The 10,606-nt window shown below is 39.9% G+C and overlaps 1 long non-coding RNA gene across 8 annotated transcripts; it reads right to left on the bottom strand.

The window, feature by feature from the left end:
* Window positions 1-250: 250 nt before the first annotated feature.
* LOC136516276 (uncharacterized) lies at window positions 251-10,391 on the bottom strand. 8 transcript variants are annotated; one of them, XR_010773992.1, is made up of 11 exons: window positions 9,890-10,391; window positions 9,731-9,799; window positions 9,557-9,646; window positions 9,371-9,475; window positions 8,947-9,072; window positions 8,777-8,847; window positions 8,562-8,686; window positions 7,662-7,801; window positions 6,874-6,910; window positions 6,660-6,786; window positions 251-567 (listed from the first exon to the last, which is right to left on the bottom strand). It is a non-coding gene; the product is annotated as an uncharacterized lncRNA (long non-coding RNA). The 8 variants fall into 8 exon arrangements; XR_010773995.1 differs by having other exon boundaries at window positions 251-523; XR_010773991.1 differs by lacking the exon at window positions 251-567 and adding an exon at window positions 786-4,857.
* Between the last annotated feature and the right edge of the window lie 215 nt (window positions 10,392-10,606).

The raw sequence follows: 10,606 nt of genomic DNA, 5'->3' as shown, positions 1-10,606 counted from the left end.
CCGTCGAGGTGAGCGGTGATGATGCTCGCATGGAAGGGGAGCAGAGGTGAGAGCACTAGTTGGAGTACAGTACTACGACGGGTGGTTATTTAGTGGCTCGTAAGATTCATATCGCATCAAATATTTAGATACTAATAAAAAAACATTAAATATAAATTAATTACAAAACAAATTACATAGAAGAAGACTAATTTATGAGACATTTTTAAGCCTAATTAATCTATCATTAGCATATATTTACTGTAGCACCACAGTGTCAAGTCATGGATTAATTATATTTAAAAGATTCATCTCGCAAATTAGTCGCAAGTTGTACAATTAGTTTTATAATTAGTCTATATTTAATACACCATGCATATGTCAATCATTCGATGTGACAGAAATTTTAGGAGATGCTGCAGAAACCAAACACGCCCGTAGATCGAGGTTTGCCGCCGCCTGCTGCCGGTGCATGCATGGTTGCGCAGGTGTTGTCGCGTCAAAGACGACGCCACCGCTGCGGCAGCGCCATCAATTCCGATCTCTAAATACACTCGTGAAAAGGTCCGTTTGGTTAGTCTCCTGAATCTGCCACGCCGCATTTTAGGCATGCCAAACCTTTAGATTGCAAGTTTTTTCACTCTCTCCATTACATCAAATCTTTAAACACATGCATGAAGTATTAAATATAGATAAAAAATAACTAATTACACAGTTTGATTGTAAATTACGAGACGAATCTTTTGAGCCTAGTTAGACCATGATTGGACAATAATTGTCAAATACAAACGAAAGTGTTACAGTGTCAAATACCGATTCCTAACCTCAATCTAAACAAGGCCTAGGTAGCTGTTTGGTTTACTACCCTACCTAGGTTAGGCTGCCAAACAATCTTAGGCGAATCGTTCGCCGCAACTCTGACATGCCGACGCGAGCTGCGTTCAGCCCGGGAAAAAATGGCGCGTAACTTTGGCGCGTGTGTGCATATATGGGCCCCGTTCGGATGGTATAGTTCTAAAGGAATTTTGATAGTTTGAAAGAATTCTAGAGGTATCCGTGAGAGGAAAACACTGTTCCGGATGAAAAAAGAAGTGAATCAAAAGCCGGGTTTAAGGGCACGCGAACGGGGCATGAAACTACAATGATAGTCGGACTTTTACTGAAGGGTGTTTTGATGAACTTCTTTTGCTTCTTTTGCACATGGAACTATGGAAGTGCTCATCATCTAAGCATACTGATCATTGAGGCTTCTGTACCTCTGCAGCTGATGTCGGTAGTAGTTGATGGTTCTGTATGACTGTATATACCACAAATCTGAAGACCAGTAGGTGCTGCTGCTTTTGTATAGGACAGACTGAAGTGGTCCTTTGCAACTCATTATGCTTTTGTGTATACTAATATAGCTAGAGACTAATGGATATGTCAAGTTCTCATCCTGCTATTAATTATTGCTCAGTATGTTCACTAGTGCTAATTATTCTTTTCCACCGTGTTGAAGTGAAAAGTGTCGAAATGCTGGTGTGATGACTTCAAGTGGTAAGCTCCTCTTCATAGAATAAGGTATTTGTAATAAACTTTGGCTGTGAACCAAACACCTGCCACATACACTTGCCAAACTTGTGGCAGCTCATATGGCTATGAACCAAACAGTTGCCAGAATTAATAAATCTGCCACATCTAAAGTTAAGGCATGGTAGTGAACCAAACACCTTGTTTTTGTCGCAAAGTTGGCATGCCACTACTCTGGCATATGCCTAACCTTAGTTGCGGCAAACTCTGGCTATGAACCAAACATGCCTTTTTCCAGGGATAGGGGAGATAGTTCTTCGTCCAAGTGCAACTACTTCTGGGAGGAGACATTGCTTTCGTACTCCACTTCCATTATTGATGTTATCAAAAGTTTTTAAGAAATAGAGTAGCTGCTTTTAGCTAAACATTCAAGATCTAATTGGAGACAATCATTATGATGTAGTGATTCATAAAGCAACTAAACAAGTCAACCAAAACCAAAAAGGATCACTCCTACATTCTTCTTAAACAAAAAAAAAGACATGAGGTCACTCAGTTCTACGCCCTAATACAATTCCTAACTTAATCCCAGGTTTAAACATCATGTTCTCATTGTGTAAACTTCAGTTTAAAGGTTTACAAGTAAAACCAAAGAAGTGAAACACCTCTAGAGCATTTAATCTAGGAATACAGGCGAGAGGGATGGGACAGATAGGAGGAGGCTCAGCCACTGTTACATCTTCAGTTGGGGCAGCAGCAGCCGCTGGTATATGTACAACTTTTATTGGAGCAACGACAATGCTAATGCCAGCAATAGTTGATGGTGACGGCTGATACTTAGAGAAGTTTAATAAATCAAGCATCTGCTTTGGAGCCAGCAAATACACAGCCGCGTCGGCTAGCTTTTCAGCTACAATCAAATAAAATGAGACGTACACCAAATTAGTTCATTCACATTCAATCACTTGTAATATATACTGTAGATTAATAAGATGTGTAAACGAAATATGAAGAAGATACTTACTTTGTTCTTAACCTGAGTTATGAAACATCTACTAAAATCAAGCCTTCCAAAAAAAATCATCAGCATAAGTTTTCTTATTTGAAGCATTAAGCAGAAAATTTTTCATTTCCAGTGAAGTCACTCTATTCATCCAAATATAAGAGACCGAAGCAACAATAATACGTTTCTTAGAAGAAACACCACTATTTTTGTTAGAAGAACCACCGTAAACAGCATTCTCGAACTTGACTTTATCTGATCGAGGCAATTTATGAAAATGAATCATGAGGGAGTCAAATAATTTAATTTTAACCGCGGCGGACCAGCCAGGATTCAGATAGACGGTTGCTCTTTTGACCTTGGACTCGAATTTTGTGCCAGTATTTGTCAAGCCCAATATCCAGGCTACCAGATCGTCCATAAACATAGTATAGCGCTAATTTATCACATTCTGACTTGTGTACCTAAAGCACATCTTGATAACAGCTATGAAAAGAGGTCTAGAATATAATTTGATTGATTCAGTACTTTTTTAGCTTTTTTCTAATCTCCACAGTTTCAGAATCAGGTAAATACCAAATATCATCTATACTGAAACCACCTTTGTATGTGAATCAATCATTATGACAATCTTCTAAAACCTTTGTTAACATATAATATAAGTACCGGACAAAATCAATAAGAGCAATGACAAAAGTTGTTTTATTTCGCGTCCGTAGTTCGGCAGTCAAGTCTACCATTTCAAAAAAGCCACCTTCCAGTTTTGCTCTCTCGATAACATGTTTGAAAGCAATTGAAATATTTTTGTGACCACCTCTCAATCTATACCTGAACCTCAAAATAAATAATTTCTAAATAATAGTGCAGGCCTCGGCTGTCTTACCATCACAGAGGAAATATGTGTCATCTAAATAAATACTAAGTTTATCCATTGCCTTACTGGCAGCATATTCCAAGGTAGAAAATATCTTGACAATATACTGTCAAGATATTTTTTGTCAAGATATTTTCTACCTTTTGTCAAGATATTTTTGTCAAAATATTTTGTCAAGATATTTTTACAGTATATCTTTTGTCAAGATATTTTCTACCTTGAAATATGTTGTCAGTAAGGCAATGGATAAGCTTGTTATTTATTTAGATGACATATATTTCATGTGTGATGGTAAGACAGCCGAATCCTGCACTATTCTTTAGAAATTATGCATTTTAAGGTCCAGGTATAGATTGAGAGGTGGTTACAGAAATATTCCAATTATTTTCAAACACGTTATCGAAAGAGCAGACTGGAGGGTGACTTTTTTGAAAAGGTACACTTAACTGCTGACCTACAGACGTGAAACAAAAGTAACTTTTTGTCATTGCTCTTGGTGATTTTGCCCGGCACTTATATTGTATGTTAAACAGGGATTGTCACACTAATGAATTCACATACAAAGGTGGTTTCAGTATAGATGATATTTGGTATTTACCTGATTCTGAAACTATGAAGATTAGAAAAAAAGCTGAAAAAGTACTGAATCAATCAAATTATATTCTAGACCTCCTTGTTCTGGTAGCTGTTATCAAGATGTGCTTTAGATACACAAGTTAGAATGTGATAGATCAGCACTATATTATGTTTATGAACGATCTGATAGCCTGTATATTGGGCTTAACAAATACTGACACATAATTCAAGTTCAAGGTCAAAAGAGCAACCGTCTATCTGAATCCGACTCCGACTGGTCAGCCGCGACTGAATTAAATTATTTAACTCCCTCATGATTCATTTTCATAAATTGCCTCGACCAGATAAAGTCAAGTTCCAGAATGCTCTTTACGGTGGTTCTTCTAACAAAAGTAGTGATGTTTCTTCTAAGAAACGTACTATTGTTGCTTCGGTCTCTTATATTTGGATAAATAGAGTGACTTCACTGGAAATAAAAAAATTTCTGCTTAATGCTCCAAATAAGAAAACTTATCCTGATGATTTTTTTGAAAGGCTTGATTTTAGTAGATGTTTCATAACTCATGTTAAGAACAAAGTAAGTATCTTCTCCATATTTCGTTTACACATCTTATTAATCTACAGTATATATTACAGGTGAGGTCAGAGAAGCCTTGAAAATGATAAAAGGAGGGCAAAGCGATGGGCCCTGATGGTATCCCAATCAAGGTGTGGAGATGTCTCGGGGATATAGCTATAGTATGGCTAACCAAGATGTTCAACAATATCTTTCGATCGAACAAGATGGCTGAGTGGAGAAGAAGCATATCGGTACCAATCTACAAGAACAAGAGAGATATCCAAAGTTGTACTAATTATCGTAGAATTAAGTTAATGAGCCACACTATGAAGTTACGGGAGAGTCATCGAGCAGCGCCTGCGAGGAATGACGCAGATATCAATAAACCCATTTGGTTTGATGCCCGGAAGGTCAACCACAGAAGCAATCTTCTTAATAAGACATGTTATGAAGCGATTTAGAGAGCAGAAGGACCTCCACTTGGTTTTCATTCACTTGGAGAAAGCTTATGACAAGATACCAAGAAATGTTACGTGGTGGTCTTTGGACAAACATAAAATCCCATCAAAATACGTGACCCTCATCAAGGACATATACAACAATGTTGTTACTAGTGTTCAAACAAACGATGGTAACACAGATTACTTCCCGATTAAAATTAGACTTCATCAAGGGTCAGCCTTAAGCCCGTATCTCTGTCTTGGTAATGGATGAGGCTACCAGGAACATACAAGAGGATATCCCTTGGTATATATTGTTCGCTGATGATGTAGTGCTAGTGGACGAAAGTCAGGCGGGAGTAAATAAAAAACTAGAGTTATGGCGGTAGACCCTTGAGTAAAGGTTTTAGATTGAGCAGAATTAAAACCGAACACATGAGATGCGACTTTGGTGGAGGTGTACAGGAGGAGGGAGATGTGAGTTTGGAAGGTCAAGTAGTGCCTAAGAAGGATACATTTAGATATCTGGGATCGATGCTACAGAGAGATGGAGATATTGATGCGGACGTTAGCCATAGAATCAAAGCAGGGTGGATCAAGTGGCGACAAGCTTCTGGCATTCTCTGTGATAAGAGGGTACCACAAAAGCTAAAAGGCAAGATCTATGGAACGGCGATTAGACCGGCTATGTTGTATGGAGTAGAATGTTGGCCTACAAAGATTCGACATGTTCAACAACTAAGTGTTGCAGAAATGTGTATGCTGCAATGGATTTGCGGTCACACAAGAATGGACCGAGTTCGGAACGATGATATATGTGATCGCCTAGAAGTAACACCAATTGAAGAAAAGCTTGTCCAACATCGGTTGAGGTGGTTTGGCCATGTCCAAAAGAGATCTCCAGAGGCACCGGTGCATTGTGGAGTCCTAAGCCAAGGTAATAATATGAGAAGAGGTAGAGGAAGGCCAAAATTAACATGGGGGGAGGCAATAAAAAGAGATTTGAAAGCTTAGGATATACTAGAGATCTATGTTTGAATAGGAGTAATTGGAAAGCAGCTATTGAAGTGCCTGAACCGTGACTTGGGGCTCTTGGTGGTTTTTCAACTCTAGCCTACCCCAACTTGCTTGGGACTGAAAGGCTATGTTGTTGTTGTTGTTGTCCATTGTATATGCAATGATCTCACTGAACCTCAAAAACAAAACACAAGGCACGAGGTTTCTGCAACAAAAATCTAATAAAACCACAACTATGGATTTTTTGTTCGTTTCAATCAAATTACTATAAAATAAAAACATAACAGGCAAAACTTTCGTAATCTCTTTTTCCCTAGGACGGCAAACATCTAATCTGTATCCTGCAGTGGCATCCATAATTTGGTTACCAATGAGAAAAACTATCTGACGTATCAATAGCTAAGAAAAAAAGGTGATGTAAAATGCAGCTACTGAAGCCAAGAATTTAAGCATAGTGGCATCTTAGTGTTGGAGATCATGTAAAGCAAAAGAAAAAGAAACATATTTGATATCATACCGTATATGAGAATACCCCTATTTATGAGTATGATAGGGTTGTTTGGGTATTTAAACTGTGCTAGATAGAGTAATCTCAGTGATTGCACTAATAGCATTTGTGAGATAGGACAACAGTTGTTTTTTCTTAAAAAAAAAGGTATATCGTAAGTGTTAATTTGGTAAAACTTCATGCATGCTACGTACCATGAAAATTTCAATTTCCAACGGCTCAGCAAAAATTTTGCTGGTTAGGGTGTTTGATCAACGAAGTAGGAAAAGGATGAGCATCAACTGCTTAGAAGGACGATGAAGGTGTGTAACAGCCCGCATCCTGTTTACCACAAGAGAAATAGGAGGAAGGTGGATCTATTAATTGCCACAGATAGGTTATCAGAGTCAAAGCACAAATCATGTATACCTCAGTTACTGGAACTTAAAGAGCATTTCGCATGAACCTGTAGCAAGGCAGAGAATAGTGAGGCCACAATTCAAAACTATTTTCCCATAAGAAATGGTAGTAAAAATCGATCTAAGAAAGTGTGAGATAAGCATGCACCAAAATTCATAAGTGTATATAAGTGTGGCTGTCAATGGGTTCAGACATTTCGCTATTCGAAACTGAATATACTGTACAGTGACTTACAGGTGACATGACTACATTAGCAGAAACAATGAATTGAACTTAGTTTGTAGGGAGGCTACTACCAGGAAAGTAACCGGGATTAAATTATGAGTGAAGAAGATGAATTGAACTTAGTTTGTAGGGAGGCTACTACCAGGAAAGTAACCGGGATTAAATTATGAGTGAAGAACAAATATTCTGTCAAAAGTACTGGAGTCTGATATATTTTGCAACTATGAAGTAAAAAATATAGGAGGCTAATACATTTTACAACCATGAGTACTGAAGCGTAACTAAAAAAAGGGATTTTTTTCTATGTGGACAAATAGAATTTTGGTATGAGTTTTGTAGTACAATTATGCACAAGCAAAAGCTACATTTACAGATGCTAATGTGGTAGTGGATCTAGATGTTTCTAGTCCAAAAAATATCAATGGCTTGGTTGATTTTCATAGAACAAATTTAACTATCCTGTTACTAACCTGGACCAGCAGAATCATGACAGGTAAAGTCTGTGTTTGAACGAATTTTTAAAAACCATGAGATAGCTACAACAAACGTTGAACAAAGCCACTATTATCAACCTGTTCAAAGTGAATTGGTCTGAATGTTTGATTTTTTTTTGGTCCATCAAAACATCCTCAAGAAGTTCATGAGCTTTTGTGTAGTCTTTTTGTTTCAACTGGAGGAGTTCCTTGTGGTACTTGTGAGAGAGTGCAAATTCCTGTCAGCATCAAAAAGGAATCTTAGCGACACAATGATATTGCGATACAGAAAGTCATTACAGATCCTTCAGATATCCCGCTGAACCATGAGATAGGCAAGGCTTGCACCGAAACAGTTTTTCTAACCATGTATCTCCTTCCACAAAGAGAAAAGTAGCACTTGAAAGGAACACCTAAAGTATTCAGGCTATTCATTCATTGCAGGCGTGTTTGAAATCAAAGTAATGTATGAAAATACCACTTTTTAAGGATGCACAACACCAGGCCCACAAAGCAATGGCGTGAGGATACTGCATTTGTGTGCAGTGTCATAACACTCATCAAATTTCTCAAAACTGTCAAAGTTGTTCACAACTGCAAATTTACTCATCATGCATGGATATCTCTAATGATATCTTTTACTGACACATGTGGCATACAAAATAGACCTACGCATGCAGCGCGAGTCTTTACGAAACCAAATCTCGTCACCACATTGTTGTACCTGAATTTCAACAGAACTCTAGATAGACAATATAGTAACTTAAATTCTAAAAGGCCAAACCACCACCATGCCCACATCCACTATTTGGAATTGCATTTGGAACTACACTTGCTTCATTCTCTGAGATATCCAATAAAAAACAATCAGTAAGAACAACACTTCACAAACTAGTACCACCAGTGTTGGTCCAACATGCAGTGCTTATAGCACATTGTTCTCTAGAGATGAAAATTGCAGTAGCAGAATGCCATTCCGAGAGAAAATGCATTACTGACCGAGCACGGGACACTGTCAACTCTTTTCACTCTGATGGCCATGTCCTCTTATGAGTCCTTGCTGATCATTCGCTTAGAACCATTGCTAGACTCAATCAATAGCAAAAAATCAGGGCCAAGTCCTCCTGATCTTGATCATAAAAAATAACCAATGATGAGAACTTTGTAAGTATGAACCTAGAAAGGGAATATGCGGTGCAGGAAAGATTACATACTGAAACATGAATCTTCTCAAAAAGCTGCACAAAGAATGACCGAACCAAGCTGTGGATGCACATCATCTTTACTGCAGCCGAAAAATACATAGTTAGTACACAAGATGCTCAGAACAACCAAAACAGGGATATGTATATCAGGTAGGGTGATCATAAGATCAGGTAGAAACCTTCAAACACTACGAAAAAATCAGGTTTAGATTTTTGAGATCGGATATAGCTGGTCGGAGTGAAGTGAGCAGCAAAGACATTTCACCATGAGGCACGGACGCACGGTATTAGGAGCTCGTCGTTCCCTGCACTTAGCAATAATTTGGGATGTCTTAGATTGGAACCCCTGACTATTGGAAATCAGCAAAAGATAAAACAAAATGATCAATGAAGCCTATATATCTGTTGCAAAAGCCGAGGCAAGATTAATATAGATTTTCACAAACATATCATTGACCACGAATAGAAGGACAACGTTTGTGGACCAAAGTTTGATAATGGGAATAGACGTATGTTTTCTATAAAACATTGGAACTGGTCAGTTCAAAGTGATGAGGAAAATGAATGAATAATTTGTAATTAGTGTCGAAAAGGATTCCATACCCTGCTTGACATAATTCAGCCGAAGCACGATTTCCACTAATACAAATTCCTTTTGATGACAGTGCAATGTAGGAGCAGAACTGAGGAACAATCGGAGATGTGCAGCTGCATTCCATGAAACATTGGAGACTAACTCATGAATTTACTCAAGAGAATGATACATGCAGGGTCCCAGGCAAGGCATACCTGCAGCTAACAATGAATCCAAAAGTTGCCGTAGCGTAGCCCCAGCCCCAGCAAAATCTAATAATCTTGAACCTCCTTCAGGAAAAGCTACTGGAGAAGAAGAAAAAGCTTGATCAGGCAGTATGTAATAAGAATTACATGAGTTGGCAATATTGCTGCAACAGTACTGGGTACCTCAGTGTCCATGGCATCAACTACCCTTGCCCATGCTGACAATATTGTAATGAGATTTAGCAAAGCAACCTTCGGAGAAAGAGAGTTATTGAAATCAATTAGCATCCTGATTATTGAAAACATGAAGAGCAGCATGGCATTATTAGAAAAAGGACATACCCAAAGGAGAGATGACGGAGAAGGAGGAGAGGGTCAGTACCGGCAGATGTAGCTGCCGAGCGGAGCCGCCACCGTCGCCGCCGGCAAGGAAGATGCCACGCACAGACGTGGGAGGCTCGTGGCGCCGCCGGATACGTCGAGCACAGGCGGCTAGGGTTTCGTCAGCATAGGCGAATGGCGCGGGAGACGGCGGCAGGGAGAAGCCACGCCGCGTGGCCACCGGTGAGGCACACCCGGGCCGCTCCGTGGCCGGCGAAGCCCACCACCGGGGCCCACGCGCGGCGCTGCGCCGCTGTCCGGGGGCGCAGTCGCACCAGCAGCGCGCCGCGTGGCCATCCGGCGGCGCTGGGACCGGCCGACACGCCGCCACGTCGGGAGAGAGGAAGAGGTTGAGAGAGAGGGACGAAGGGAAGGTGGGAGCCGAGGCGACGGAGGCGGCGTCTGCGGGAGGATCGGCGGCGGTCGGGGAGACGAGCGAGTGCGAGAGAGAAGAGGAGGAGACGAGATATTTTGAGAAGCTTCAGGAAGGAAGCCGAAGCTGGCTATATATTTAGTTGGTTGGATTTGGACGAGAAGCCGAAGAAGTAGAGAAGAAGGTGAAGAAGGCAGGGAGAATCCGGGAAGCCGCTTCGATAGGATTTTGCGGAAAGAAGGAGAGCCATCGGATTGGAAGATCTAATGGACGAAAAACTTTGAGATGACGTGGCGCTTGGTTCT

This window comes from Miscanthus floridulus, chromosome 2 (genome assembly GCF_019320115.1).
Source record: "Miscanthus floridulus cultivar M001 chromosome 2, ASM1932011v1, whole genome shotgun sequence".
Lineage (NCBI taxonomy): Eukaryota > Viridiplantae > Streptophyta > Magnoliopsida > Poales > Poaceae > Miscanthus > Miscanthus floridulus.
The sequence above is the reverse complement of the archived record's forward strand: the minus strand, read 5'-3'. Positions and strand labels throughout refer to the sequence as shown.